This window comes from Elephantulus edwardii, unplaced genomic scaffold (assembly GCF_000299155.1).
Source record: "Elephantulus edwardii isolate Elephantulus edwardi_28Jun2011 unplaced genomic scaffold, EleEdw1.0 scaffold00045, whole genome shotgun sequence".
Taxonomy (NCBI): domain Eukaryota; kingdom Metazoa; phylum Chordata; class Mammalia; order Macroscelidea; family Macroscelididae; genus Elephantulus; species Elephantulus edwardii.
This window is the reverse complement of record NW_006399795.1, coordinates 13640113-13655515: the sequence shown is the minus strand read 5'-3', so window position 1 is coordinate 13655515 and position 15403 is coordinate 13640113.

Sequence of the window (15403 nt, the reverse complement as noted above, 5' to 3'; positions counted from 1 at the left end):
AGCCTCGCGCCCGCAGACCCGCAAAGGCGGGAGCCGAAGCCCCGGCTCCGCTAGGCCGCTGGCCACCGAGGCCCGGGCTCCGACCGCAGCAGGTAGGCAGTGCGGGGCTGCGCTCCGGGCTGCGGGGCGCTCCACCTGCTGGGCGCCGGCGGGAAATCCGCAGCCAAGGAGGGGACTTGGGGAGACCCTGCGCGAGTTGGGAGAACAGGTGACTCGCGGCCCCTAGAGTCCGAGGGGCCCCGGGTACCCCGCGCCCGGTGAGGGAGTGGACCGTAGCGGATCTCGTGAGGATGTGGATACAGGTCGGCCGCCAGCGCAGGTAGCAACCCCTTCTCCTTCACTCTGACCTCCAGGAGGCGGAGGCACTCAGTGTGCAAACCGAGAAGCTGCAGAGGCTCGAGACGGCGTAGAGGGGAGTGCGGGCGCTGTTGGAAGTTAGAAGCCCGACGGGTCACGGGCAGACTCCTCCCTGCCCCTTTCCCTCTCCACCTTCTGTGCCAATCCGGACCAAGGCGCTCCCCAGAGAGGCCTGGTGGGAACTGTGCTGGTTCCCTAGATGGGAAGAACAGTCAGGGGCTTTGACCTCGAAGTTGGATCTGGATCTGTAGAGAGAGTTGTTAAGGGGATTGCTATGTTTTCCAGGGGCATCTTAGCTGCGACGCTGAGTTTGCGAGAGTTATTCAGTAGACTAGGAGGTGAAGGACAGGTGGGGAGAAAGGAGAGGTCAGAGTAGGCCTGCACACGGCCCCTAAGGCCCCGTCCCTACCCTGCACCCTGCCATGACCTCCATTTGGGCTCTTTAAGAGCTATTCTTACCTTCTTACTCAGCTTGTATTTTTGTCTGGCTCTTAAGTATGCACATGGCAACACAGATTCGTGACAGGTAGACCATCAACTAGGAAAGGTTCAGAAGAAATAGTGTCTGATTAACTTCTGACCGGTGGTTCCTTATTGTAGCATGATCTTTTTATTAAATAGAATAACCAGCACTTAGATCTCTGGATGACACAGTGTGTGCTCAGCTGCTAACCTGACAGTTGGTGGTTCAGACCTACCCAGCCATGCTGCAGAAGAAAGGCCTGGCAACCTACTGTCATTAAGACTGCAGCCAAGAAAGCCGGTGAGGCAGTTCTACTTTGTAGCACCTAGGATGCCATGCATTGGAATGCAGTGGAAATAAGTTTACGGTTTGTGTAAACGTGTGTGTGTGTGTGTGTGTGTGTGTGTGTGTGTAGCAGTTGGGGACTGTTTGCATTCATTAAATGGTGTTAACGCAAAATGTATTTCTTTAGCCTTAATAATGAGCTGGGGAAAGGGAATGAGGAAATGGAAACCAAATTTATCCCTCTCTGATATATAAGCATCCTTTACTCAAGAACAGCCACCATCTTTTGAATTACTCAGTAAAACTTTTATGTTGGTGGGGTTTGAGGGTTTTGTTTGTTTGTTTTGTTTTGTTTTGTTTTTTTAAAAAAGCATTGCACCCTGAAGAAAATGGCAAAGTGAAATTTTGCAACTTAAGAGTTGAGTGACTAAAACCTACAAAACCCTTCTCATTGCTATTGAGTTGGAACCGACCGACTGCATAGCGGACTCTCCACCGGGGTTTTAAATCTGTTAAAGTTACGAAAGGAGGATATTGTCACTCTGTCTCCTCCCACCTTCCGTGAGCTGCTGGTGGATTAGAACGAAGCCCAGCCTTTGGGTTAGCAGGGCACTTCCTTACAGACTACACTATCAGAGTTCCCCTTCACTGATTCTACAGGCTACATTAAAAGTCAAATACAAAAATCTAGCACCAGAAACCTCAAAGATGCTCCTGTAGTGGTCCTGGGTGGTCACGCTTGAACTGAAAGTAAGCCTGCGTGTGGTGATTTTCCACCAGCAGGAGGTATTCCTCCTCTCTCCTGTCCCAGCTAGTGAAGGCTGTTGGGAACAGAACAAGTAACTCTGAAACTCTGTTTGCCTATCTGTTAAGTACAGTAATATCCCTATCTCCAAGAGTTGAGAGAATATTATATGAACTGCCGTGTGTGGAGTACTTAGGGGAGTACCTGCATGTGCTGCTGTTGTTATTGTTGTGGACCTTCGAGTCCACATCACCTCATAGCTGAACCTCCTGCGGTGTTCAGAGGTAGTAAATAGCACAGGAGGAAATTGCCCTTTTTTTCCTTCCTTCAGTAGATCAGTTGGTGGATTTGATCTGCATGTCTTTAGGTTGTCAACGCAACTCTTTGCCACTAAGCCACCAGAGCTAAAGAGAAAAAAAAATGCCCAAGATCCCTGGATGTTAGTTTAGTTAAAAAAATCAGGGTAGCAACCCTTAGTGGCCAGCAGGCTACCCATTGGGGAAATGTCTGGTGGTAGAGCAGAAAGAGAGAGCTCTGGTGGCATAGTCCAAAGTGAGGTCTGAATTTGCCAGGGAGGAAAGGAGCAATGGCTTCCCCTTACCAATTGTAGCCTCAGAAACCCAGTGGAGGGGCACTGTGAGTTGGCACTGAGAAGTGAGGGCCAGAGGCAGCCCGTGGCTCAGGCAGAAGCTGCTGGCAACCGTCAGGGGGCCAGGATGCTGGGCTGAGTGGCAGGACCCAGTGGCCTCTGCTTTATTTATTTATAGAGCGTGCCCCACCCTCGCCCTAGAATGCATTTCTAACCTGGAGCACACAATCAACAGAGAGGAAAAAGAGAGCTCGGGGACTTAGAGAGCCTGCAGGGGTCCAGGTCCCACATCTGGCAATTTCTAGCCCCTGTAGGAGCTCTGTTGACTTAGTCTTATAGTATGTTGTTGCACTGCGAACTAAAAGAACTAAAAGGCGTCTCCAGCAGTTCAAATGCACCAGTGGGAGAAAGATGAGCAGTCTCCTTCTGCTAAGATTTACAGCCTTAGAAATCGGATAAGAGGGTCGCTATGAGTGCGAGTCAACTGGCTGGCTGTGAGTTTGAAGTGAAACTGCTTTCATTGGTGGCTAAAAAAGGAAGTTATATGTTCCTTTAACGGGGACAGTTCCTGATCATCACATTTAAAGAAAATATACTATTTAGGTACTTACATAAATGACACTACATACTTAAAGTCCCTTGAGTGTTTGTTTGTTTTTAAGTCTAAAGTAAATGGAGCTCTGGTGGCTTAGTGGCAAGAAACTTCACTGCAATCCCGAAAGTGTGTGGTTCGAATCCACCAGATGCTCTGCTGGAGAAGGGGGTGCAATCTGCTCCTGTGCCAGTCGGATCCAATTAGACAAGGGTACACAATAAGAAAAAAAAAGTCCAAAATAGCCTTTGAACGTGCATTAATTCTAATGAACCATTGAAAAGCCAGAGATATGTTGATTTGGCTGAGGACTGAGTCCCTATTTATCTGTTTTCTGGTGGTCTTGCTTTATGTCGCAGAAACAGAAGCTAAAACACGTGGTTGAGTAACTCTCAATTTCCTTTTAGCACTAAGGTTCCGCTTCCATCTGTTAGTACTCTGATCCTGCTTTATTACCGGCGCTTTCATAGTTTACCCTACCCGGTACTTTTGATCTGCCTTGATTTCTTTAAGAAACATCAAAGAAAACACATCCATAAATTAGCAAGATCCGATTGTTGTTTATTGTCATCTAGTCGAGCACAACTCAAGGCGGCCTTATGAACAAAAGACCTGAAGCCTTTCTGTAACTATCATCGTTTTTCAAAGTTCATCGTTTCCAGTGGCATGTTGTTTATTTAGGAAGTGGATGCCACTCCTGCTTCCAAAAAGATCTGATTACTTAACACCAAAATGGCCCTTTTAAAACTGCGCTTTTTTGGGTAGGCTAAATATAACCCCTGGGAAATCCTTTTTCTGTGGGCAGTGTGGAAGAAACCATCATAACTACCATAACCAGTTTATGTACACATTTCCTCAGATCGGATCTTTGCAATCTGAGTTATAGATCATTTTCTCCAAAGTGAGCTCCAGAGAGGCATCCACAAAATTGTCCACAAACTTTCTTTCCTCTCCCTTCCTGTCCGTCTGTGGCTAGGAAGTAGATCAGTGCAGAATTTAGGGGGCAATCTGGGGGAAGCCTTGAAGAGGGGCTGTCAAATAATCATTCATGGAGCACATGTATTTTTGCCAGTGGTAGCTATGACCTGGGACTTGTCTGTATTCACATTTTTGTTTGGTTTGATTTGGGTCTTTCCCCTCCAGCCTAACAGCTCATTGACATAGAAGCTGTTTTTATGCCTATTTACAGATGGGCAAACTGAGGCTCCAACAGGTTACATAACTTAGGTACACAGTTGCAGAGACCCTGAACCGGTGCTGGCTGCAAAGCTAGTGATCTGACCTGCTGCCTCGGTTTCAGCTGGCTCGGCAAAGCCAGGCTTGATTTGATCCCCAGACCAAAGGCACAAAGAAATATTCATGCTGGAGGGGTCCGCCTGGAACCACCTTAGAAACAAGGGCATCCAGTTCAAAGATTGTGAATTTGGATGGGCAAAACTGGCATCTTTATTTGCACTAAGATGAATGTTAGTATTTCTTCCGATTATGGATGTGGGTAGCACACTTCGATGGTCTTAACAGTACATGTGACTTCCTTTGCAGTTGAAATGACTGGTCCTGTCGTTTTGCACGACAGTGGCTTCAGCGATCTCCGCACTTCGTTTGCACCTGTCATTGAGTTGAAATGACGATGGTTGTTAGACTTGCTGCTTGTGGTGCATTCGTAAAGAAGCGCATAAATGACGATATTGCAAATTTGGGTTTTAAGCCTTATGGTTGCCCAGTTTCAACACAATTGATTTTCTCCGAAATCTCATGTCATAGACTTTATTCACATGAAACCTCTTTCTGAGAAGGGAGCTCTCCAGGCTTCCTGCCGGGGTGGCTTAAAACATGGGGAGCTGATCTCCTCTTTGCCATAGTAGTAAAGAAATCGAGCCTGGAGATTGAATGAAGGTGCTCTTCAGGGGTCCCAGTTTGGAGCACAGTGGGGTGACCCTGGAGAGAGCCTGCTCGTTCCTTTTACCCTTTTTCCTACCCCACTCCCACGTGCCCTCTCATTCACAGTCCTTGCATCCCGGAGAGCAGGCTGTCTCCCCCCAGATGCTGAAATCTCTCCCCGGGATTGTTTGGACCTCCGTGGGTCCCTAGCCTTGGAGTTAGGGAGAATCCTTTGGAGAAACAAGACCGAGGCCACCACTCTGGAGCTGCATTCCATACTCTTTTACATGGAAGCTGGAGGTTCCGGTCAGTGGGTCAGTGAGGAGACAGGAAGTGCAGGGGGGAGAGGAGAAGGGTCAAGGATCAAGACTGACCAGGAAAGCTCGTTAAAGAGAGTGCTGCTAGGAGAGAGGGCAGAGGACAGCAGAAGCAGGTCTCAGGTGCTCTCAGAGGGGCAGTGATGGGGGAGGCCACACTTGTGGTCTCCCCAGAAGAAGGAAGCTCTGTGAGGGAGGCCAGCTTGTTCTGGCCTGGGAGGACCTGGGAAAGTGGAGGGCAGAGTAGCACTCAGGAGGCTGAATGACGAGGGGCTGACTCATGCTGGAGCCCATCCGGACTCTGGATGCCAGGATGAGGAGTAACCATGACAGCAGCTCCCCATCTCTCTGCTCCCCATCAGGAGATGGGACAGCTAGATAAAACCACCCAGCTAGTGGGCATCTGGGCAGGCTGACCAGGTCATAGAGTGCTCAGCCCTGTGCCCTAGCCATTTACACACTCCTGCCCACCCAGGGCAGTGTGTTACACGGGCATTTCCCTGAGCTGCTAGTCAGAGTCCTGGTTGGGCAATCCTCAGTTTCTTTCTTTTGTGAAATGGAGCATCTCCTGCTGCCTTGCCTGCCTCCCTGGGCGCTAGAGATCCGGCTGCTGCTGGCCACTCTTATGAACTCACCCCTGAGGACCCTTCCACACAGGGCAGTGCCCTGCCAACCCTGAGTGTCCAGGAAAAGGCTGAAGTGGTCAGCGTCCAGTGTCAGTCTTTTGTGGCCTGCCTCTGAGTTGCCTGCCACCTTTGGGTAGGATGCGGCAGTGGCCCCTAGACAGTTGGGCTGTCAACTCCCAGCGGCTCTTTGTTCCTATGGGGAGGGGCAGGGGTGAGGACTCTAATTACTCACCTGCTGTTCTAAGGTGCAGCATTGGGCATGGTGGGGTGAGGGGGCAGTCTGGGGAAGCCTCCGACTAGTTAATTGACTGGCATCCTCTCTTGAGGGAGAGCTGTTTGGAGGTGCTGAGGCCTTCCCGGGTGGGCTGGGAAGTCCCCTTGCCCCACCTGCACAATTTCCTGGTTTTTTTAGAAGCACATTTGGAGGCCTCGATTTCTTCACTGGAGACCAGCCTTCGCCTCTTGCGGAAGAAAACTTTATACTTTGCATAATGCAAATTTTGAGCCCAGCGCCCAAATTACGGGAAATAAAAGGGCCTCAGCTAGCCATTATTATGCAAATTGAGAAGCTGACTCTCAGGTATCTAATAAGCTGCAATCAGCACCAGTCTGATTAAACCTGGGCCTCTCTTCTTTGCGTCCACATCCTTTGCTTCCTGCGGTCAATGGCTGTCAACAAAACCTCATAATTAGATGAGTCTCCTGTCACTTTTCTTTCTGTCGGAGGAAGGCGTGCTCGGGCTTGCTTCTGGGTTCTTAATTTTTGATCAGGCCTGGCTCCTTGGCTAATTGCTTGGCAGTAATGAGGGGGCTGGGGAGGAATCACGTTGTGAAAGTTTCCCTGAGCTTTAAGAATGAAGCTGCAAATTAAAAAAGATGAGGTCTTGGTAAACAGGAAGCTGGACGGCCACATCTAAGGCAGCTGATGGGATTTGAAGAGTTAACTTTCCAGATAGCGGCCACACTTTAACCACTGTGCCTGCCACCCAGGCTCCTTCTGTGGCACCTCACCTCTCACTGACTCTCCAAATGGAAAAACAAAGTACATGTTCTTCTACTTTCTTATGTTGTCACCAAACATAGGAAAAAAGCTCTGCTTTTTTTTTTTTTTTAGCTTTTTGCATTTCAAAATTTGGGAATGGCGGATGGTCAACAGACACATGAAGAAATGCTCAAAATTAATAGCAATAAGAGAGATGCAAATCAAAACCACAATGAGATCCCATCTCACTCCAGTAGTAGCACCAAAGTTTAACAGGACAGCAAGTAATAAATGTTGGAGAGGATGTGGAGAGATAGGAACTCTTACATATTACTGGTGGGATTGTAAAATGATACAACCACTCTGGAAGGCAGTTTGGCACTTCCTCAAAAAGCTGAACATAGAAATTACACATGACCCAGCTATTCCACTGCTTGGAATAAACCCCGAGAGAATGAGACCTGAGGCACAAATGGAGACTTGTGTGCAATGTTCATTGCAGCATTATTCACCACCGCAAGGATATGGAAATAGCCCAGATGTCCAACCACAATGGAATGGATTAAAAAAATTATGGTACAATCACGCAATGGAATACTATGCAGTATGCAGGTGCAATGATTTTGTAAATCACTACCTAATTTAGGAGGGGCTGAAGAGCATTATGCTAAGTGAACTCACTCAATCCCTAAGGACAAATACTGTGTAAGACCATTATTGTAGAAATAGATAACTAGTAAAACATGTATGAGGATCTTCGGGGTGGGAGGAGCAGAAGCGTGAGGGTGGGTAAGGGGTGGTTAATCATAGGGTCACACAATTTGATGGGTGAAGGGAAAGATGGGTAAAGGAAATGGGAAAGATTTGGTATTAAAAGCAATGTATATGAACTTTGTAAGTAAACCAGTATAAAATAAAAAGTGTATTTAAAAAACAAATTTGGGAATGGGATTGTTCACTATTTTGTTATTGAGCACCTGCTGTATATGAGGCTCTATTCTAGAGGCTAAGAAAGCAAACATTCCTAGAGTCCATTCTTTCTCTGCAGCACATGTAAGCTTATAGGTTCAAATCCACCAGCCACTCTGAGCAAGAAAGCTGGACAATCTCCTTCTGTAAAGATTTACAGCCTTGGAAGTCCAGTGGAGATGCACTATGAGTCGGGATCAACTCCACAGCAGTGAGTTAATCTTCATGGTAGCAGAGAGTCAGGGCTTCCTCCTGTGCAGCTGTTGAGTGGACTAGAACCACCGTCCTTCCAGCTAGCAGTTGGGTGTGTAACCATCGCACCTCTCGGGCTCCTTTGCCCCTATATAAGCTTTAGCTTTAGTGTCACAGTAGTTGTTGTTGGTACGTAGCATCAAATTGAGCATGAATATGACTTATAGCAACCCTGTGAAGAACAGATCTGAAGCCTTTCCTGTGCTGTGCCATCTTGATCTGTGACACCTTCAACCCTATTGCCGCAGTCACTGTGTCAGGCCGTCTGGTTGAGGCTCTTCCTCTCTTTAGCTGACCCTTCATCTTTCCAAGAACGATGTCCTTCTGCAAGAAATAGCCTCTCCTAGCAACTTCAAAGATGGAAGGTAAGTGAAGGAGATGAAGACCCCCTCCTCAACATGATGACTTTAGCAATGGGCTCTAGTGTGTCAGAGTCTTATGAGGATGATACAGAAAAGAACAGGGTTCAGGTCAGCTGGTTGGTTTTTTGTTTGTTTGTTAGTTTGTTTGCTGAGAGTGGGGTTTATTAGGGAAATAAGTTGGAGAGTGGGGAAGGCAAAAAATATCACCAAATGCAAGTTCAGGTTTTAGTCCAGAAGTCCTAAGGCACAATTCCTCAAGTAGTCCAGGCTCCAGTTTCAATTCAGCAGTCAGGTTTTCCTTCCATCATTTGGCAAGCACAGCAAAACTTTAATATCAACTGATCCTTGTGATTTTATTTTTCATATAGAGATAGTTTCTTGATATGCAGTTAATTACCATTAACTCCCAGAGTGTGAAGCTCTATATACAAGTTGTTGTTGTTAAGTGCCATCTAGTCGTAGATGACTCATAGTGACGTTATGAACGATAGAACTGAACACTTGTATAACTTTCATCATTTCTCCAAGTTCATCGAGTTTCTGGAAGCTGTTTATAGGGTTGCTATGAAACATACTTGACTCGATGGCATCTAACAACAGCAACATGCTCAAAGTCTGTGAGTAGAAGCTTTGTTATCTTTGTTTCCAAGAAGCATTCTGGCTGCATTTTCTCCGAGACAAGTCTGTTGGTTCTTTGGCAGTCCATGGCATAGTCACTACTCTGCTCCAACAACACAGCTCACAGGCATCAATTCTTCTGTCATCTCACAAAGCATGTCCTGGGGACACTGCAATAGATGGTCCGGCTGAGGGCCCCCAGGGAAGGCTCCTTCTTTCCTCCCTGCCCCTCAGTTCTAACAGTTAGGCTCTGGTCCTTCTGCTTCATGAAGCATCCCCTTCCCCAACTCTGTGTTTAGCTGACAATGTGGAGAATTACATTCTGTAGCCCTCCTAGTCATACCCTTCTGCTGTGGATTGAATTCTGATTTATGATAACACTCTCCTGGGTTTCTGAGGCTGTAAATGTTAATGGAGTGAGAGAGCTCTGGTGGCCTAATGGCAAGACGCTGCACTGCAATCCCAGAGGTATGTGGTTCAAATCCACCAGATGCTCTGCTGGAGAAGGAGGGGGCAATCTCCTCCTGTACCAGTCAGATCTGATTTGACAGTACACGTAAAAAATAATTCAATAAAAAAATGTTAAGGGAGGGAGATTACGTCTTTTGCCAGCAGAGTGGCTAGTGAGTTAACCCACCAGCGCTTCTTAGTCCTCCATTTGTGATGAGCCTCTGTGCCCGTAGTGTTGATCTCTTTTTGGAATGAGTTGTCCAAGGAGTTAGTGAGCTAGGTTTAGAATTGGGTTGTACTGTAATCTTGACTGATTCCCTTACTATATTGTATGACTCAGGTCACCGCCCTTACTCCCATCACCATCCTTCAAACTCCTGACCACCTTGCTTAAATAAGGAGAGTTTCCTCAGGGTGTGGTTTCTTTGAGCACCCACTAGACTGGAAAGCTCTTTGGAAAAGTTCTCTGGCTCTGGATCTTGCATCTGGCTTGTCATCATTTGACCTCTTGTTCTGGGAATGTGAGCCAGCAGTTTGTCGCCTGACCTGTTGATTTGGGTTCCTCAGTTCTGCAATCACGTGAGTTAGAAGAGGTGTCCTGACACACAGATTTGGAACTTGCTAACCCACAACCCTGCGAAGCCCTCTCTGTATGGTTCATGAGTTCTGTGAGATGTTGCGTCAAACTCTTAAACCCAAAGATGAGAAGGACAGTCCTGGGGAGAGGAGAAATGGTTGATGTGAGAGATGATGGAATGGTGTAGTAGTTTGGAAAGGTTGAGCATTTGGGGACATTAATTATTTATAATTATTATTATTATTATTAATTAGTATTATTATTTTGTGTACTGTCAAGTCGGATCTGACTGGTACAGGAGGAGACTGTACCTCCTTCTCCTGAAGAGCATCTGGTGGATTCGAACTGTGCACCTCTGGGATTGCAGTGCTGCTTCTTGCCACTAGGCCACCAGAGCTCCATTTGGGGACATCTTGAACTTCTACCTCATAGAACCTGCTTTGTGCTGATCTCTGAAAACAATGATTCCTAAAGTTTGTATCAGAATGGTGGGTTCATTGTAATGGCCCAGACTGAGTAGACTATGTTGTTTGGGGGCGAGGCGGGGGAAGGATGAATGGAAGAGTGATATAGTTTCTAGATGGGATTGAAACAGCCATTATGTGGGGATCAGTTACTCATTGCTGTGGAATCCTCTCCAACTCCCAGTGGCCCTATAGGATAGAGTAGAGCTGCCGCAGAAAGCTTCCAAGGTTATTGCTCTAGGGGAACAGAATGCCTCATCATTCTCACTCAGAGCCTCTAGCAGGTGGAACTGCTGACCCCTTTTAATCCACTTCCCCACCAGACCAAAGCCTAAACCCGCTGCCACTGAGTAGATTCTGGTTCGTGATATCCTGACATGGGCATACTGCTGCACTTTCTCCCATAGTGAAGGGATGGAGTGGGGTGGATTTGAACCACTCATCTTTCTGATGGCAGCTCATAACCCCCTAGGCCACCAGGGCTCTTTCCATCAGGTCTCTCTTTGCAATCAGTTATGCAGGATAAATGCTGTCATGGGGTGTAGGTATGGTGGATCTCGCTCCTGAGAAACTGCCTTATTGGATCCATGTGGAAATAGAGAATGTTAAGGAGAAGGTGACACAGACAGTTCCTTCACTTCTGTTAGCAACAGCAGCCACAGAGGCAGAGAAAAATGTGGGGTGGGTTGTTTCGATGAACCAAGCTCAGGTTCAGTCAGGTTGGAAGGAAAACTTCTAGTCCCAGGGGCAACCTAGAAAGGAAAAATATCATGGTGAAAGAAGGAGGAGAATGCCTATCACTGCTGATCGCCAAGAACATAGTCTTAACTCTGGGAGAACGGGCAAAACCTGATAAACTATTGAAACCTGGGGGTAATTGTAAAGGACTTGCTTCACCTTATAGTATTAGTTTCCTGAAGACGTGTCTCCATAATAGAGTGAAGAGTCATTCGTTTCTGAGCAGTGTCTTTCATTTTTGAATGCTTAAGAATGGAAGAGTGTGTTTGAGTTAATGCAAGAGCCACAACTTTATAAGATTTGATTATTCAGCAGGTTAACCCACAAGGGATAGCCAGTCTGGTGACTGGATAAAATGGAATGAATTTTTTTTTTTAAATTTGGCTTAGATGAAAGTTTACAGAGCAGATTTGTTTTCCACTCAGCAATTTATACCCATTCTGTTTTGTCACATCAGTTGCCGTTTTCTCAATGTAACCCTTCTCTTCCTACATCTTCCCTGAATTGCCTGGTTGCCCCTTGTCCTCCTTTCCTACTCTTTCCTGTCTTCTGAGCTGTTGTGGGTAAGTGCAACACCACCACCCTTTGGTCTTCTGGGGTTTGTTGTGCTGAGGATTGTGCCCCTCGCAATTGTCATTGTTCACTTTTTAGTCTTGTCTGTTTGGCTTCAAGGTGATCTCTAGAAAGGGGTTCCGTCCCAGATCTGAAGGGTGTCTAAGGGCCACAGTCTTGGAGATCCACTAGTTTCTAACAGATCAGGGAAGTCTGGTCTTTCTTTTTCTTTTGAATTTTGTTCTATATCTTTTTCTCTCGTTCTGTCCGGGACATTCTGTGGGTCCCCATTAGAGAGTTCAGTAGGGTTGGCAGGGCACCATCTAGTTCTCTCTGGTCTCTGGCACAGGAGGCTGTGTTCACATGTCGTGAATCCTTTGGACTGATTGTGGACTGGCTCAAATTTGCAGTGAGCTTCTTATTTACCCTGCGAGGGAATCCACGCCTTTTCCCTCCTAAACCCCCAATGGAGCACTCAGAGGAAGCAGCTGACATTCTAATTATGCAGGCTTTCATTGGAATGGTGATCAGGATGTTCATCCAGTGAGTATGCGTCGTACACAGGTCATGGCAGGTAACAAGGAGCCCCTTCTGTGTGAGCACCACGACTTTCTGCAAAATGAAGCAACAATCCCAGAAGCCTCATCAGATCTGTTGGCACACCTTCTCCAAATGGGTCTTACAGATGCGAGAAACATAAGGTGTTCATAGGAGAATGGGCAAAAGACAACAGGGAAAGAATGTAGCCCACTAAACGGAGATGTTTAGATTGTTACTAAAAAATATGATGAATATAGTAGATGCTGATGGAGTTGAGACAAAGTTTTAAGGCAGCTCTATAAGGAGGTTGGAGGGGACCAGTATCTGCTGGTGCCTCAACATTGTTGTTGTTGTTATGTGCTGTCGAGTCACTTGCAACTCATAGTGACCCTATATGCAAGAGCCCTAAACCCTGCTCTGTCCTGTGCCAACCTCACAGTTTCTCACACTCACTCCCATTACCCCAATCACTGAATTGATCCATCTCATCAAAGGGCTTCCTCTCCTATGCTGTCCCTCCACCCTCCCAAACATGATGTCTCTCTCCAAGGACCGGTCCCTCCTTGTAACCTGTCCAAAGTATGTCAGATGAAGCTTCAGAATCCTTGCCTCCAAGGAGCAGCCTGGTTTCACCCTCTCTAGGATGAACCTGTTTGTTATCCTGGCAGTCCATAGTATATTCAATACTCTTCTCCAGCACCACAGCTCAAAGGCATCAATTCTCCTTCTGTCATCCCTAGTCATTGTCCAACTCTCTGATGCATAACAAGTGATTGCAAAGACTATGGCCTGGATCAGGCTCACCTTAGTCTCCAACCTGACATTGTTAAACAAAACTCAATAAATCCTTTCTAGTCACCTAGTCATGAAGGACTTAATGTTGGGAAGCCCTATCGAGGGCCATTGGCAGCAGAAGCTCAGATAGTTGATCAAGACAAATATTGATGAGGGCACCAGGGTTTCTGGCCCAGCCCCTAGCAGGGGACCTGGGGTCATATGCACATGTACAGGTAAAAGGCCCAGGGGATTGGAGAGGAACTTTCTTGGGGCTTTTGGACACTGGAACCTGAAGTACTATATAATCCCAAGGTTGTCAATCAAATCTCAAAGAGCCATAAGGTTAGAGTAGGGGCATAGAGGGATGAGACAATTGATGAGATTAAGGTGAAAGTTTGCATGAGATGAGTTCCTTGTTTTTCAGTGTAGCATAGTATTCCATTGTGTGAATATACCACAGCTTCTCTATCCATTCGTTTACCACAGCTTCTCTATCCATTCGTTTGTTGATGGGCACTTAGGTTGTTTCCAACTCCTCACTATTGTGAATATATCTGCTTGATGTCAGTTATGGTCTCTTCAAGGTTTATTCCCAGTAGTGGAATTGCGGGGTCAAATGGTATCTCTATTTGCAACTTTTTGACAAAGTGCCATACCACCTTCCACAGTGATTGTACCATTTTACACTCCCACCAACAGTGAATAAGGGTTCCAGTTTCTCCACAACCTCGCCAGCATTTGTTGCTTGCTGTTTTGTTAAATTTTGCTATTCTGACTGGGGTGAGATGATATCTCATAGTTGTTTCAATTTGCATCTCCCTTAGAGCTAGGGATTTTGAACATTTCTTCACATATTTGTTAGCCATCTGAATGTCTTCTTTGTTGAAGTGTCTGTTCATATTCTGTGCCCATTTTTCTACTGGATTGTTTACCTTTATCTTGTTGTGGTGCTCAAGTATTTCATAAATTCTGGATATAAGTCCCTTATCTGATATGTCATTACCAAATACTTATTCCCAGTCAGTGGCTTCCTTTTTTACCCTTTTGGAGATGTTTTTGGAAGTGCATAGAGATTTGATTCTTAGAAGATCCCATTCATCTACTTTATCTTCTCCTGGTTGTAGGTCATCTGTCATCCTTTTCATGTCCAACTTTCAGATGCAAGAAAAAGGCAATTTAAAACCCACAGCATGCCCATAATCCTCTCTTTCTCTTCACCATCTTCCTGCTTCCTCTGAAGCCGCAGCCATGAAGGTCGAGCTGTCCAGTTTCAGCGGGTACACGATCTACCCTGGGCATGGGAGGCACTACGCCAGGACCGACGGGAAGGTGTTCCAGTTTCTTAATGCAAAATGCGAGTCGGCTTTCCTTTCCAAAAGGAATCTGAGGCAGATAAATTGGACTGTCCTCTACAGAAGGAAGCACAAAAAGGGACAGTCGGAAGAAATTCAAAAGAACCCGCTGTGCAAATTCCAAAGGACTGTCACTGGTGCATCTCCTGCTGATAGAATGGCCAAGAGGAATCAAAAGCCTGAAGTTAGAAAGGCTCAACGAGAACAGACTATCAGGGCTGCCAAGGAAGCAAAAAAGGCTAAACAAGCATCTAAAAAGACTGCAATGGCTGCTACTAAGGCTCCCACGAAAGCAGCGCCTAAACAAAAAATTGTGAAGCCTGTGAAAGTTTCTGCTGCCCGAGTTGGTGAAAAACGCTAAGTTGGCACATGAGACTTAAATAAAGATTCAGTAATAACAAAAAAAAAAAAACAAAAACCAAAAAACCAAACAACAACCAAACCACCAAAACCCCCACAGCATGGATCAGGCACACCCGAGTCTTCAAACTGGTGTCGTTGCTCTTTAGCACTTTGGAGAGGTCTCTGCCAGCAGAGGTGTTTTTTTCCAGTGCAACACATCTTTTGATTTGTTGACTGCTGTTTCCAAGGATGTTGATTGTGGATCCAGATAAGATTAAATCATTTGCAACTTCAACCTTTTTTCTCCATCTGTCATGATATGGCCTATTGGCCCAGTGGTGAGGATTTTTGTTTTCTTAATGTTGCAATGTAATCCATACTGAAGACTGTAGTCTTTGATCTTCTGCAACAAGTTTTTAAAATCCATTTCACATTCAGCAAGATTGTTGTTGTTGTTGTTGTTATGTGCCATCAAGTCGCTTGCGACTCATAGCGACCCTATGTACAACAGCCCTAAACTCCGCTCTGTCCTGTGCCAATCGCACTGTCTCTGACACTCTCATCCCAATTATC